General features: G+C 48.1%; 1 long non-coding RNA gene across 1 annotated transcript in view; it reads left to right on the forward strand.

The window, feature by feature from the left end:
* The window catches only part of LOC135825325 (uncharacterized), an 18,695-nt gene extending 2,907 nt beyond the window's left edge, over positions 1 to 15,788 (forward strand). Inside the window, exons 2-3 of the long non-coding RNA XR_010555058.1 lie at positions 2,018 to 2,255; positions 15,044 to 15,788. This is a non-coding gene — a long non-coding RNA (uncharacterized LOC135825325). The remainder of the gene's footprint in view (positions 1 to 2,017; positions 2,256 to 15,043) is intronic.
* The last annotated feature ends 1,368 nt before the right edge of the window (positions 15,789 to 17,156 follow it).

Consider the following 17,156-nt stretch of genomic DNA (forward strand, 5'->3'; position numbering starts at 1 on the left):
ATTCAAGTCAGCAGGAAAACCGCGAGCTCCCATGTAGGGAGCAATACACTCTTCCTCAGGTCAATCTAGTTGTAGAAAGCTGGCATGGAGGTCGAATGCGTACGAGAACGACTGTAATGCCTACAAACTGCCTATGTCTTACCAGGAGGCTCTGCAAAAGTGCTCGGGTTCATCGGGTGTTAGCGGCCGTCGTGAGTTCCCTTCGGGAACGGATACGATAATTTATTTATTTTTTCTGCAAAAGCGATTGTCATTCTCTTGCTGCAAAGAAAACTTCGTCGAGATTTCCTTTCATTCGAAAAAAACGAGTTGTCTTTGGTATTAGTTCGTTCTCCATATGGTTATGCCATAGAATCCATCTGGTTTGCAAATCACGAAATTTCTGCAGTGCTATGTCGCGCTTCTGACGAAGCGTCAGTCAACAACTTGACCGTTCGCGGTATTGCAGTTGTAAGTTGAACACTTTACAGGGGGGGGGGGGGGGATGTCACAGAAGCTACTCCTATAAAGTCGCTGCTAACTTGTCGAAAATTCTGAAGTGGTCGAGAAAAACCCTTGCCTTTGCGCGCTGCGTGATTTGGAAATGGCTTGAAACACCGTCAGAGGTGTATTTGGTTCCTGAAAATACTCTGTTTTTCGCTATTTTGCTTTTCGGCAGAATTTGCGAAATAAAACAACCAACATCATCGCTACTAGCTAGCTCGAAGCTAGTACCGAATGGGATTTTGAACCAGGAAAGTGGACATAGTTTACCGTAGCAAAGCGCTCTTCGCGCTACGGTGTGAGAAGTCCTTTCGTACAGTAGGGGTGACCGTGCATGGGGTCAGTGTGGACACGCCAGCAGATCTTGCTAGAATGGGGTGGGCGTTTGCAGCGGATTTTACGGTATACATCTGGGTGTAGGGCATAGTATACTAGTACTTAGGTTTTTGTAGAGGGAGAGATCAATAAAATATTCCTGCAACTATTGATTTTCATTACTTAGCACTAGCCAACCGTGTTATGAGGCTGGCGATCGCCCGTACGTGAATCTCTGAGTTACAGCAATACTGTTTCATTGTTCGTCTTTCGAACTGCAATGACCAACTGCCGCTACCCAGTCGAGATCCAGGTCGGCGAATTTCTGAGTCCCGTGCGATGAGACAAACGTGGGCGACTGGTGGACTTGCCAAGTAAACCAAATTCGACAAGTAATTTTTAGTTGCAGCACTTGTCCGATGCTGCAGAAGTCGAAGTTCTCTAGTCCAATTCAGTAGCCGCGCCTGCAGGGTGACCGAGTTGGAATATCGATGCGTTTTCCTACTCGAGGTGAGCGAAGAGATAGCCCATCCTGCTCTGTCAGTAGAACGCTTTTTTTCTTCGCTCGAACAGAAGTATGTTTCTCCATACCACACTCAAAAATTCATCAACAATCCAGTCCTCGGTTCGCTGGAGAACACCTTGGCAAAGGTGAGTGTTTGAGAAACAGTGATTCCACTACAATGCAGTTGTAACAAGGGAAAAACTACAATTTTCAAAAGGCGAGTCGATGATATTCATTCCCATTAAAAAAACGTTTTTCTTGCTGCTACGGTTACCTGGTCACCACCTGTGCTGCATACACTGCATGGCACGCGTGAACTGGAGTCTGTTGCAGTGTTTGACCCGCACTGCAAGCTCAACGCCGCGCAGTTCAGTGTATCAGGTGTACCGGCATACGTCACAATGCTTTTCGATGGGACAATGAATGCATGCACGGTAGAAATATTACCTCTCGCCGTCAATAGTGTACTTTTTTCAAGCCGATAAGCCGATAGCAACTAAAATACTCGTTCGATATCTTTTCCAACGAGTAATTACCGAGTATTCGGTATAATCGTTTCAGCCCAAAAGAAGACCCAGCCGAAAAGGTGTGAAACACTTCTTGTCTACTCGTATTTTTTTGAAATGCACTCTCTGTCCGGGACAGCGATTTGCAGGCCACAAGAACATGCTGAATTCACAGTGTGTATGTGTTCATTTTCAACTTTCTCTGCAGACGTGCATCAAACTAGACAGTGGACAAGTGCAACACACTATCGCTATTGCAACCACCCACTGTGGGCAAGTGCAACACACTATTGCTATTGCAACCACTCACTGTGATGCAATGGGCGTCGGCATCCGGCTGAGGATCGGACACAGAGCAGAGTTGCGGACACGCAAGCCCCAGCACATGCGTACTGCGTGGAAGAGACAAGCTGCACTTTTATTACCCTTCACGGAGCGTTCGAAGAGTAAGTCGGATAATAGCTTTGACATACTCTTCTGGTCTTGTAGGCAACATTCAGTTATTCCATGCCCCGTCAAGTGTAGTTGCGATACTTCCAATGTTGTCAATAGTCGGTGTGTTTACTGCTGTTGCGCTCGGTGAAATTCAACATGAAATGCATATTTGGCACCCAGTACCGATGCGGCCCTCGACCATGTTGACGCCATGTTAAGCGGCGCGATGCACAATATCACTTCTGCGACGTGAGGCACCCAGTACCGATGCGGCCCTCGACCATATTGACGCCATGTTAAGCGCGATGCACAATATCACTTCTGCGACGTGATGAGCGACGAGCCATGTGATCAAGAGTTATTTTTCTGCAAAACTTTGCATTGCAGGCTGTCGCAGCTCCGTGAAAGGTTGCATCGCGGGAAATTGAGCCCAGTTCAACTTCGCCGACGAGCGATGCGCGTCACTTTTTCACGGCAGGCACACGTGACACAAGTTCTGCGGCTCGCGTACAGTTTTGGACTGTGCGTGCGCTCCTGGATTTCGCTGCAATGTGCTATGCATTGTGCATCGAAGACTGTTTTACGCGATATGAAAAGACTTTCGCTTGACAATCATCACATCAGAGAAGTGATATTGTGCATCGCGCTTTAGTTGTACAAGTACTGGTGTGCATGTGCGTAGTATAAACTCTTTCATGGTCATGTCTGCACTGCTCAGGCTAGCTACGTACTCTTCCATGGTCATGTCTGCACTGCTCAGGCTAGCTACGTACTCTTTCATGGTCATGTCTGCACTGCTCAGGCTAGCTATGTACGGTACTTCCATGGTCATGTCTGCACTGCTCAGGCTAGCTACGTACTCTTTCATGGTCATGTCTGCACTGCTCAGGCTAGCTATGTACGGTACTTCCATGGTCATGTCTGCTCTGCTAAGGCTAGCTATGTACGGTACTCTAGCTACATACGGTACTCTAGCTACATACCATACGGTGCGCCTGTACCTCATACTCATACACATGTCCTCATACTCATACACATGCACATGCATATATGGCACCGAAGTGTAAAAAAGCGGATTTCGCCAAGGCCAACTGTACATTCATCCGTATACTGTAATGCTGTGTGAGGCTTATTCCTGTAGAACACGCAGGAAGTCGCAAAAGTTGCACTTTAGTCAACTACTGTGGCAGTGGCCTTGCGACTGCATGTGACTATACACAACGAGCATTTCTTTGTCGCGAGTATCGCATGTCACATGTCCCATCACAAAATAGTGATACAGTCGTCCCTCTCTAATCCGGCACCTTTTGCTACGGCGTTTTCTGCTGGATTAACGAGGGTGCTGGATTAAGAAATCCGGCTCTCTGACCCGGCCCTACCCAATTGCATGCATGTATCATATGTACGTCAAAACGCAGGGTTTTTCCGTGTCGACCCAAGTATTTGGTGCACGGCTTTATATTCTCAATTGTTCTCCGGGAATATACACAGAGATAAAGTGATAAAGTAAAACAGAGAACATGTTCACATGTACTCTTGCACACACACGCACACAGACACACACACACACCTGAAAATTGGCAGGACACCACTCCTTGCTAAAATAAGAAAGTATGGTAGACTGCCGTTGTCTCCTGGACAAGCCTAGCCTGGCCTACATTGTAGGCCTGGCAAGGAGTGCACCTGTACGGTACGCGATTTACGACTGCCGGATTATGAAATCAAACTACGTGCAGTTTGAGCGATTCGTTTCAAAAAGTCACTGCCGGAGGCGGAATTCAAGTGCCGGATTAAGATGTAGGAATTGAACGAAAAAAATCGGTTTCGTCAGAAAGTGCGCCGGTTGGCAAGGGTTCCGGATAAACAAGTGCCGGATTAGAGAGGGACGACTGTATTGTCAATGGTGCTTCAAACGAGGTTCTCAAGAATAACGCGGCCATTTCATTCAGTGTGAGCCCGGCGAATGCCATACTAGTAATATACTGTGGAAGTGCTGACGTCACGCTGCTTGAACACTCCTACTTACATGAAGAAAAAGAGAAATAGGTCCAGTTTGGATTTGTCATAACTCAAAGTTTCATGCCACTGCAATCATCAGACTAAACATTATGAAAAAGATCATGCGTGATAATTGGCGCTTAGATTGTCATTACTCTACGCGATTCAACGAATGAAGGCCAATATCACAGAGATGTTATGGATGATGTGAGGGATAAGTAATGGAATAATGTTGGCACTGACATAATAATGTCAAACTAGTCATGGTTGTGATGGATAAATATAAATATTAGCACTGAAGTATGCCAAAACCAGTCATGACTGTGCCGGGTACTGTCCTTGCGCGGCAGCTACGACTGGCTGCTACTTATTCCACTATGTCACTCTAGGTGTGAAGTGTTTTATGTAATATTTGACACTAGTTCGTTTCTTTTGCTCAGGCTCTTCGGGTTGTTGGCATTGTATTTGTCTGGTATAGTAAGCTTCTCTATGATTCTGCATAGGTTGTACCTTTTCCACTTGTTGGAATACGCCTGTGTCCTTGTGTGAAAAAGCCACCGAACAGAGAATGGTGTCCTCGCCTGCTTCAGGATCCATACATGATTTGACAGGTTAGTCTTGTTCTGATACCGTTCGTTGCGGAAACTCATTGTATGGTTATTGTACCGGCCTTTCAAGGGAGGCTCGGTGAGTTCCAAGTACTTTCTGTCGTTATTACCTGTTGCTTGGTACACTATTGATCTCGACAGACAATCACCATCAAGGGGGCACTGTGCGGCGCTACGGCAGGCAGGTACATGTCTTGGCAGGGGGTTGTGGGTGGCTTGTAATCGCTGTGAGAACTCGTTTGTTATTGGCACTGATAATGCCTTTTACGTTTTGCATGCAGCTATAACTGACCTTGGCTGTGTTCCTGTTGAATACTTTATTGAGTGGTGAGCCTTTTGGGAAGTGTTTGTCAGTAAGAAATAAGAAATTTCCGGCCACATTGTGTGTGTTTTTGTACGTTGAACCACGTGATGTTGCGCTGATGGTTTCTCCTCATCTTCTTCTGCCCTCCTTTCCGTTTGCTTTTGTATTCCACCTCCTCGTCATATCCACTGGCATGGTGGGCCTCATTGTCCAGATTAAAAGTCTCGTTGTCGTGTGACAGATCTGTCACCCGGCGACTTATAGCAGCGGGGAGTTGTCCTATGATTTTGGGCGGATTATTGGACTTGGAGTGAATGTATACAGGGTTATCATTGGGCTTTCTGTACAGGTAGTGTTGACCAGTATTCAAGTTGAGAGTCACATCTAGATAGATGACTATCTTTCGGTTTATATCGATCGTAATGCGCAGTCCCAACACATTAAATGTTTGAATCAATATTTTCCTAGTGCAATCTGCCTCACTCCCGGTGTTGTGGCGCAATACTACAAATCCATCGTCACGATACAGGCTGATGTCCTCCTTCTTCAAATCCTGCGTCAGCTTGTGTGGCGCGGAACTGCCAATTAGCTCGCACAGCTCTGCACCTTCGTAACACCCCATCGTAACATCAAATAGCCCGTTACCGTCTCTCTTCCAGCTATTTGACGCAGATTGGGGTGTTACGAAGGTGCAGAGCTGTGCGAGCTAATTGGCAGTTTCGCGCCACACAAGCTGACGCAGGATTTGAAGAAGGAGGACATCGGTCTGTATCGTAACAACGGATTTGTAGTATTGCGCAACAACACCGGGAGTGAGGCAGATTGCACTAGGAAAATATTGATTCAAACATTTAATGTGTTGGGGCTGCGCATTACGATCGATAAAAACCGAAAGATAGTCATCTATCTAGATGTAACTCTCAACTTGAATACTGGTCAACACTGCCCGTGCAGAAAGCTCAATGATAACCCTATCTACATTCACTCCAAGTCCAAAAATCCGCCCAACATCATAGGACAACTCCCCGCTGCTATAAGTCGCCGGGTGACAGATCTGTCACACGACAACGAGACTTTTAATCTGGCTGCCCCTCTCTACGATAAGGCCCTCCACGCCAATGGATCTGAAGAGGAGGTTGAATATGAAAGAAAACGGAAAGAAGGGCGAAACCAGAAGAGGAGAAACCATCAGCGCAACATAACGTGGTTCAACCCTCCGTTCAGCAAAAACGTACAAACATAGGCGAAAATTCTTATGTCTTATTGATAAACACTTGCAGAAAGGCTCACCACTCAATAAAGTATTCAACAGGAACACAGTCCAGGTCAGTTATAGCTGCATGCAAAACGTACGAGGCATTATCAGTGCCAGTAACAAACGAGTTCTCACAGCGACTACAAACCACCCACAACCCCCTGCCAAGAAATGTACCTGCCTGCCGTAGCGCCGCACAGTGCCCCCTTGATGGTGATTGCCTGTCGAGATCAATAGTGCACCAAACAACAGGAAATGACGACAGAGAGTACATTGGGCTCACCGAGCCTCCCTTTAAGAACCAATGAGTTTCCGCCACGAACGGTATCAGAACAAGACTGAACGGTCAAATCATGTGTGGACCTGAAGCATGTGGGGACACCATTCTCTGTTCGGTGGCATGTTCACACAAGGACACAGGCGTATTCCAACAAGTCGAAAAGGTGCAACCTATGCAGAATCGAGAAGCTTACTACAGTCAGACCTCGCTTATCCGGTCCTCTTTTATCCGGATCCCTCGCCATCCGGAAGAAGATCGTTGGTTACCGATTTACAGCATATGCCATGCATACATACAGTATGTGTGTTCGATTATCCGGTTCCCTCGCCTATCCGGATATTTTTGTGGAAAACAGATGTTAGCGCTTGCACCCGAATGCATCAGAGCAGTGTATAGGAAATGGGAGAGCCAAGTGACTACATGCAATGGAAAGTCACAGAGCAAAGCTGCATGCATACCCACGTATTCTCACAACACCGCACAAGGATGATTGGGGTACACCAGTGTGCTGGTTTCGATCAACTGGTGAAGCGATTGGCGTTGCAAACAGCCAAAGTGATCGCTCACGACTGAGCTGCAGCAGTACCCGCGACCGGGTGCAAAGTTCCCTGATCGACGTTGCAAACAGCCAACCAGGGTGAAGCAGTTGGCGTTGCAAACGGCCAAAGCAATCGCTCATGCTTGAGCGGCAATAGTACCCGCGACCGGGTGCAATGACTACTGATTGGCGTCGCAAACAGCCGACCAATAGTATGCAATTTTAAGCAGAGATAGTAGCAGCAAAGCAACCAGTTGAAGGAAGCTGTTCCCAGAAAACCAGCACACGGCACCCCAGCAAGCGTTCACCACCAATGCACGAGAGCTAAGAACAAGTGATTAAGGCACGAGATGGATAAAGGTAGGCATGCAGATGGATGAAATCCAACGCAGGTTCTCAATACGGCAATTTAGCAATGACAGTCGGTACCTGTATGTCAAGGCTATATTACATCGACTGGAATGGCAGCACTGCTCGGTCTGGTTGTGCTTGAGCAGCTGGGGCGAGACGTCGGAATTCCTCCATGCGGAAACGAGACAGCGAATCGGCAACGCAGTTTGACTGGCCAGCAATGTGAGCAGCAGTGACGGTGAAATTGAAGCGGGCGCACACAAAGAACAGCTCCCTGATCAGGGTCATCACTGGCGGTGACTTGGATGTGCCGGAGCGGATGCAATCTACTACAGCCTTGTTGTCGCAGTGCATTGTGATACGAAGCTGGCGCCATTCCTTGGCCCACGTGCAGCACGCTGTGACCAACGCGTAGAGCTCCTTCCACTCAATGCTGTGAGTGAGTTGCTCAGGCGACCAGGTCCCTTGAAGCCAGCGGCCGCTGTTGAATGCGCCCCAGCCCAGGGTGCCACTGGCATCAGTGAACAGCTCCAAGTCTGGAGATGGTGTCCAATCTGGGAACAGGAAGAATGATTTTCCGTTCCATTGTTCCAGGAGCCGTAGCCACCATTGGATATCTTCCTGGCACTCGGTAGTCAGACTGATGCGGTAGTGAGGCTGCTGGTAGCGACTGCAAATAGACCAAAGGCGCCGCATAAATGTCCGGCCGGGTACGATGACTCTTGCAGCGAAGGAGAGTTTCCCCAGAAGAGATTCGAGTTCGCGCTGAGACATGGTGGGGTTGATGCTCGCTGCAGTCAACAGGCGCTTGATGTCGGCCAATTTGTCGTCAGGGAGCCGGGCTTCCATCTTCTCACAATCCAGGATAATGCCCAGGAATGTCAGGGTACGAGACGGGCCTTCCACCTTTGCAGGCGCGAGCGGGACTCCGAGGTATGAGAATGCACGGAGAAGAATGGCCAGCTGCCGATTCGCCACTGCCTGGCCCACGCTCACGCACAAGTAGTCGTCCAGGAAATGCAGCAAATTAGGGATAGAGAATTCGTGGTGCATTATCCATTCGATGGTGGCTGCCACTGCATCAAATACCGCCGGGCTAGAGCGGAGCCCAAATGGCAAGACACGGTCGTAGTAGTACTTCCCCTGCCACAGGATGCCGAGGAGATGCCAATCCTGTGGGCGGACAGGTATTTGACGAAAAGCACTCTTCACATCGAGTTTAGAGAGATAGACAGGAGACGGGGAGGACATAATGATGTTAATGGCTTCATCAATGCTGATGTACTGCAAAGAGAAAGGCTCGGCAGGGATCCCGTCGTTAACGCTGGAGCCGGCAGGGCTGGACAGGTGGTGTATCAAGCGTAGCTTGCCATTCTTTTTCGGAACAGCGCCAATGCCAGAGCAGTACATAAATGGGAATGGGGGCGAGTCAAATGGGCCAGCCGTGTAGCCGGCGTTGCAGGAAGCGGTGAGCTGTGCAGACACAAATGCAGAGTGCTGGAATGCTGATGATAGGTTGGACGAGTGCTGGTTAGTTATGCGGTTGCCGGTAAAGCCAATGTCAAAGCCGCAGCGGAGGCCGTTAATAACATACGAAGCCAATGAACTGTCAGGGTGGTTACGGAGCAGTGATTCGAAGCGAGAAACAGAGAGGGGTGTGTGGACAGCAGGACATGCGCTTGTGAAATCAGTAGAACGTGAAGTGCAGGGAGAATATGTACAATCGCGGGAGCTGCAGCCAAAGCAGCAGAATTACTGGCGCCTACCGCACTTAGATCCGTTGTGGTCCTTGGACCCGCAGCGGTTGCAGACATGGGCGTACTTGCACGTGCTGAGACTGCAACGCCCAGCGTTAAAGTTCCGGCAGATCGGTTGGCCATTAGACACCGTACGGACTCCATTGAAGGCTTGCTGGTTGTTACGTTGCGGACGAAAGGGACACTGGCCGCCTCCGGGATGGATGAGGCGGCAGGACTCACATGTGGGCCTTGATCGGCTAGTCACGGACATTTGCCACAGATTTATGTCGATGACGTCAAAGCGCTTGCCTGGCTGAGCAGAAATGGCAGAGCGAAACTGGGTGTCGTACGACAGCCAAGCCTCCGGATAGTATTGCCTGTTGGCTGCAACTATGGTGGCTTGGTAGGAGAGCATCTCCTGCAGGCGGGACGGGTTGGCAGAACACACGACGTTCATGAAGAGAGTCCATGCCTCCAGCCATGTCGGCAAGTCGTGGACGCGTCGACGAACGGGCTGCGCCGCTCCACCTTCCACCACCTCCAGAGACTGGCCGCCACTGCTGAACTGCAGCTGAAGCTGGCGTGGGGCAGAATACGAGGTGGCGATAGTATCGGGCAGCAGCTGGGTGAAATCTACAAAGTCACCCTTCAATATTTTCTCTCGTATAGCCTGGGGAACGGAGAGATTACCAGCGTTGGAAGACTCCGCCGAAGGTTGAGTTCCAGCGGATCCAGGGGCAGTGATGGTGGCCAGCATTGGAGCGATCGCCTCCGACAAGGCAACGGTGACGGCGGAATGTACTTCCTGCCGCACAAACTGGCGCAAATCGTCATTACTGCTCCGGTCCGGGATCTGGGGAGTCGGAGAAGCTGCTGCAGCACTCTCCAGATCCTGCTCTTGCTCCTGCTCGTGCTCCTGCCGCGAGGATGGCGTGGCCGACGGAGATCGAGGTTCCCGTGCCGCCGAGCTCGACGTGTCCTGGATACTGAGCAGCAAACGGGCAAGAAGCTGGGGCTTTGTTCCGCTCGAATTCAGCCCACGGCCTTCCAGCTCGGCCCGCAAGTCCGACACGTTCATACGGCGTGCTTCAGAGGTAGACAACATGTTTGTCGTGCAGTAAACGGCTGCGAGGAATCTACAAGGAGTCTGAATAATTAATTCTATTCTCAACAAACAAATTCCGGTTGCTGCTCAGTGACACTGCAAAGGAAAGCGCAAGCCAAAGTCAGCGCAGCAAGAGCTACCCAAGGCGATTTGGGCGCGCATGCGCAGCAGTTGAGTGCACGTGTAAAGCCAGCTCGATCGCAGCTAGCATGAGATAGAGAGCAGCGCATCGGTCTTATCGCTAACTAGGGTTAGCCCAAAAGCTAACCCAACATTTAGCACCATATCCCTCACACACTCATACTCAGCCCAAGGCAACAAGGAATTGTTTTGGAGATAGTGTGCTGTTTCGAGTAACTGGTCTTGTAATGCAAAAGCTCACAGAGCTGGAAAGCAATGCCAGGCCCCTGGCAGCAACTGGCTCACGAGGAGCCGCAATAAACCCATATTGTGCCACAATGGGGTTGCAAGGCAAAGCCAATGCAATTGGCAACAACTGGCTCGTGAAGAGCCACAACTAGCGAAGCAAATGCAAATGGCCAGTTAGGAGCGATAGAGCTAAATGTCGCTAGTACCATTAGCAAGATGATAAGATGGGAGGGATGGAGGGTGAAATTTGATGCTGGCACAAGCTAAACGTCACCACTAATTAGACTTTGAAGTGAAGCCAACAGCAAGAAAGAAAAAGAAAGTTCAAAGGAAGCAGTTGTGTGACGTCAGGCTAAGCGCGCCCAAATCCATGCGCTGGCAGTGTGAGTGCAGTGAGCAAAAGTCCAAAGGAAGCAGTTGTGTGACGTCAGGCTAAGCGTGCCCAAATCTATGCGCTGGCAGTGTGAGTGCAGTGCGCAATGCACTGATGCAGCGGTGCGTGGCAGATGCAAACATGGCAGTGTGATCGGTGGATGCTAACACACACTAACTACATTACTGGCAGTGTGATCGGTGGATGCTAATACACACTAACTACATTACTGGCAGTGTGATCAGTGGATGCTAACACACACTAACTACATTACTGGCAGTGTGATCGGTGGATGCTAACACACACTAACTACATTACTGGCAGTGTGATCGGTGGATGCTTACACACACTAACTACATTACTGGCAGTGTGATCGGTGGATGCTAACACACACTAACTACATTACTGGCAGTGTGATCGGTGGATGCTAACACACACTAACTACATTACTGGCAGTGTGATCGGTGGATGCTAACACACACTAACTACATTACTGGCAGTGTGATCGGTGGATGCTAATACACACTAACTACATTACTGGCAGTGTGATCGGTGGATGCTAATACACACTAACTACATTACTGGCAGTGTGATCGGTGGATGCTAACACACACTAACCACATTACTGGCAGTGTGATCGGTGGATGCTTACACACACTAACTACATTACTGGCAGTGTGATCGGTGGATGCTAACACACACTAACTACATTACTGGCAGTGTGATCGGTGGATGCTAATACACACTAACTACATTACTGGCAGTGTGATCGGTGGATGCTAATACACACTAACTACATTACTGGCAGTGTGATCGGTGGATGCTTACACACACTAACTACATTACTGGCAGTGTGATCGGTGGATGCTAACACACACTAACTACATTACTGGCAGTGTGATCGGTGGATGCTAACACACACTAACTACATTACTGGCAGTGTGATCGGTGGATGCTAATACACACTAACTACATTACTGGCAGTGTGATCGGTGGATGCTAATACACACTAACTACATGACTGGCAGTGTGATCGGTGGATGCTAACACACACTAACTACATTACTGGCAGTGTGATCGGTGGATGCTAATACACACTAACTACATTACTGGCAGTGTGATCGGTGGATGCTAATACACACTAACTACATTACTGGCAGTGTGATCGGTGGATGCTAATACACACTAACTACATTACTGGCAGTGTGATCGGTGGATGCTAATACACACTAACTACATTACTGGCAGTGTGATCGGTGGATGCTAATACACACTAACTACATTACTGGCAGTGTGATCGGTGGATGCTAATACACACTAACTACATTACTGGCAGTGTGATCGGTGGATGCTAATACACACTAACTACATTACTGGCAGTGTGATCGGTGGATGCTAATACACACTAACTACATTACTGGCAGTGTGATCGGTGGATGCTAATACACACTAACTACATTACTGGCAGTGTGATCGGTGGATGCTAATACACACTAACTACATTACTGGCAGTGTGATCGGTGGATGCTAACACACACTAACTACATTACTGGCAGTGTGATCGGTGGATGCTAATACACACTAACTACATTACTGCGACATTTTCAGTTTATTTTTAATTTTTTACTATTATTCCCAAACCCAACTGGTAAAATAAATAAGTTATGCGACGTCTGACTGTATACTGAACAATGCCAACAACCCGAAGAGCCTGAGCAAAAGAAACGAACTAGTGTCAAATATTACATAAAACACTTCACACCTAGAGTGACATAGTGGAACAAGTAGCAGCCAGTCGCAGCTGCCGCGCAAGGACAGTACCCGGCACAGTCACGACTGGTTTTGGCAAATATCAGTGCTAATATTATATTTATCCATCACAACCATGACTGGTTTGGCATACGTCAGTGCCAACATTGTTCCATTACTTATCCCTCACATCATCCATAACGTCTGTGTGATATTGACCTTCATTCGTTGAATCGTGTAGAGTAACGTCAATCTAAGTGCCAAGTATCACGCATGATCTTATTATGGTAAAAACGGAGAAGGACAAGAGCTTATGAGTTATGATTAACTGTCCACCAACGTAACCAGATCTTATACAGTCGGCGAGTACGACAAAATGGCACAAAACTGACATGGAGTACTGAGGCATTCGGCGATCTGACGCCGAATGCCTTAGTATTCCTTGTCAGTTTTGTGCCACTTTGTCGCACTCGCTGACTGTGTATGATCTGGTTACGTTGATGGACAGTAGTCATAGCTCGTAACATTTTCTCCTTCTCCTTTTTCCAGAATTAAATTGGCTCACCATCCGAGTTCAACCATGATCTTATTCATAATGATTAGTCTTAAGTTCTTATTATCAGTTGTCTGATGATTGCAGTTGCATGATACTTTGAAAGGAATTTGGGTGGACGCACCCATTCCCATAGCGCTGCACATCCGAACCAGTTCTGTTATTTCTACAACGTTTCGGCACTTGGCCATCGTCAGGTAATAACAATGAATACCGTGAAAGCCACACAAGAGCAGTATATATACGCAAAGTGTAGCGCCAAAAAAAAATGCGAATTATGTCACCTAGTATGCAGAAGGGGGGGGGGGCAAAGAGAGAGAAGGTGCAACTAGCACATCAGGGAGAAGACGCAGCAGAAGGTAGCGCGCCATTGCATTGTGCTCTGTGAAGTAAGGGCGCGTGCCGTGGCGTTATACAGAGTGTAGCGCCAAAAAAAGGATGTGAGTTATGTCACCTCTATGCAGAGGGGGGAGAGAAGGTGTAACTGTGCACATCACGGAGAAGAAGCAGCAGAACTGATACTTGAGTTACGACAAATCCAAACTGCACCTATTTCTCTTCTTCCTTTTTTCGTGTGAAACGCTCTGCAGTTTGTGCAGCATTGAGCAGTTTGCCGGTAATTGCCAAAATTACTCCTTTGCACTCGTACTCACATGTAGTTACTTGCTCAAGTGGTGACAAACAAAAGTTGTGTCACTTGTATGATTGTACAGCCACGGTGTATGCGGTACAGTGCTTGGTCTGACTGTAAAAGAGCTGGTAGGCGACACAGCAGGGATGGTGATCTATTGACTGTAGTTTACGGTAGAACAGGGCCGACGGGGGGGGGGGTGTGAGGCTGCAAGAACATGTCAAATTATCATCTTGTAGTATAACGTCAATCGCATTGAAACCATTCTGGGCAGACATTGTTCAGAAGGGGCTCAGATGGGGGAAAAGTTCGTATAATGAGAGAGTGACAAATAAGCTTGTAGCATAGGGCTCATAGAATGACCATGTACAAATAAGCTTGTAGCATAGGGCTCATAGAATGACCATGTACAAATAGGCTTGTAGCATAGGGCTCATAGAATGACCATGTACTAATAAGTTTGTAGCATAGGGCTCATAGAATGACCATGTACAAATAAGCTTGTAGCATACGGCTCATAGAATGACCATGTACATGGCTTGTAGCATAGGGCTCATAGAATGACCATGTACTAATAAGCTTGTAGCATATGGCTCATAGAATGACCATGTACAAATAAGCTTGCAGCATAGGGCTCATAGAATGACCATGTACATGCGTGTGATACAGATTCATCATCGAAAATACGTACTACCATGCATTGACGACGGGCATGCTAGCAGCACACACTTACCTGGTATATCTACAGACTACACGACTGCATTGGTGAAATCAAGTACTGCGTTGTCATCTTTTTATTGTTTTCATTTTTTGGAATTTTTGGATGACCTGCCATTCCGGGTAATCGGCCTTCCGGCTGCTATTCCGATACTTGATCTTGCGGATAGTTGATGTGGGGATAATCTATGTTCCACTGTATTTGTGTGATCTTTTTCTTTGCCTTCAGAAGTGCATCGGACTGAACTGTGGGCCACTGTAACGCACGCTATTACTGCTGCAAACATCAGTGATGCAGAGGACATCAACGGTCAACGTTCAATTTTGCATGTGTCTGAAAAAAAAAATTCCGAGTGTGCTGCTTGTTGCCGCTTGTTGCTGCTTGCTGCTGCTGCTATCTTGCTTGTTGTGCGTGGATCATGGTCGTCGTTATGTCATAGCAGTGGGCTTGTGCGCATGTCTGTGTGTGTGTGTGTGTGTGTCTGTGTGTGTGTGTGTGTGTGTGTAGCTGTGTGGTGTAGCGGTCAATTCTTCAGCCTTGCAAGCTGTTGAATGGTGCAATCCCAGCACAAGCTGATATGGCTTCTGCTGTAGCATCGCTATCATCACCTCCGGCGATGGGCGTCCAATGGTCCAATGGTGTGTGTGTGTACGTGTGTGTGTGTGTGTGTGTGTGTGTGTGTGTGTGTGTACTGAGGAGATGCTCCCCGCATGAAACTCACGGTTGCTAGCATGGCTGCTTGTACCCCATGGGCTTACAAGGAGCGCAGCATGGATGCTTCCCCTATCGTCAACCACTCAGCAGTTTACAGCTAGCTTTTTATATTCTAATGCCGGGAGAGCTGGGTGATTGGATGTGACATTGTAGCTTGTAAGGTACAGTGTACCATGCTTCTGCGGCAGTGTATTGTGCGAGGCCTCTGGGCCTCCCTGCCGCTTGGAACGAACACCTCGTGCTACCGTCATATTCGATTAGTTGTTCAGTACAATTCTATTGTTAGCAGTAAGGTGTGTGTGTGTGTGTGTGCGTGTGCGTGAGCGGTGGGAGAAAGGAGATATTTGTATGCAACGGCATTCAGTGTCTGGTTCAAGTGCTGTTTGAAATAGGGTTGTGATTGGGTACTAGGGTATCCATACCGGTATGCTTGCCTCCACCGGATTGCAGCTTTTAGCAGAGTGTGCTTATGTGTGTGTGTGTAGGGGGGGGGGGGCTATTGATCCCTGCTTCAGGTCGAGAGTTGCTCAATGAAATCCTTTCATGTGAGTCAAGTAGGCGCTGCCCTACTCGCAGCAGCTCGGTGATCACAGGTCCAGGGCAATGTACTTTTTAAAGGGACTCGATCGGTGGATTTCATTGCAAAGTAAAGGAGGTAGGACTTCAGCCATCAGCATTCCATTTCCTTCTTAGCGTGCTGATGACCGAAGTCCTGCCTCATACTGAACTCTGATTGATTGATTGATGGAATTTAGAATTCCCCAAGCCGGCGAAGAGAATTCTAATGCCGGGAGAGTTGGGTGATTTGATTTGACATCGTAGCTTGTAAGGTGCAGTGTACCATGCTTCTGCGGCAGTGTATTGTGCGGGGCCTCTGGGTCTCCCTGCCGCTTGGAACGTACACCCCATGCTACCGTCATACTCGATTAGTTGTGCGGTACAATTCTATTGTGTGTGTGCGTGTGCACGTCTTTCTTCTCTTTCTCAGACTCCTCCTGACTTTTCTTTCATTCTCGGTGGTTACCAACAGCCAGTGCATGCCACAGTATGTGATGTGATGTGTGTGCATGAAAAAAAATAGGGATTCACTGGCCAGAAAAAGCCACTTCATAGCTGTGTGGTGTAGACCAGGCTGAATAGTGGCAGTCAATTCTTCAGCCTTGCAAGCTGTTGAATTGTGCAATCCCAGCACAAGTGGCTATAGCTGTTGTAGCATCATTAGCATCGCTTCGGGCAATGGGCGTCCAATGAGCCAATAGTGTGTGTGTATGTGTGAGTGATGGCAGAAAGGAGATATTTGGATGTAACGGCACTCAGTGTCTAGCTCGAGTGCTGTTTGAAATAGGGTTGTGATTGGGTACTAGGGTATACGTCCCTGCTTCAGGTAGAGTGAACTCGGATTGACTGAATTTTAGAATTCTCTAAGCCGGCAGAGAGAATTCTAAAAATTCTGAAATGGCTGGTGTCAACCACCCTCAACCAATCAGAGTTCAACAAGTGTTATCTTCTTGGCCTGCTGATGGCTGAATTCTTGTTCTTTTTCTGCATGAAGGAGGAGAAACAAGCCTGGAGAAGAAAATCTAACCCCGAACCCAAACCCCGACCACCATCCCCATTCTACCCTCAT

Source organism: Sycon ciliatum, chromosome 9 (assembly GCF_964019385.1).
Source record: "Sycon ciliatum chromosome 9, ocSycCili1.1, whole genome shotgun sequence".
Taxonomy (NCBI): domain Eukaryota; kingdom Metazoa; phylum Porifera; class Calcarea; order Leucosolenida; family Sycettidae; genus Sycon; species Sycon ciliatum.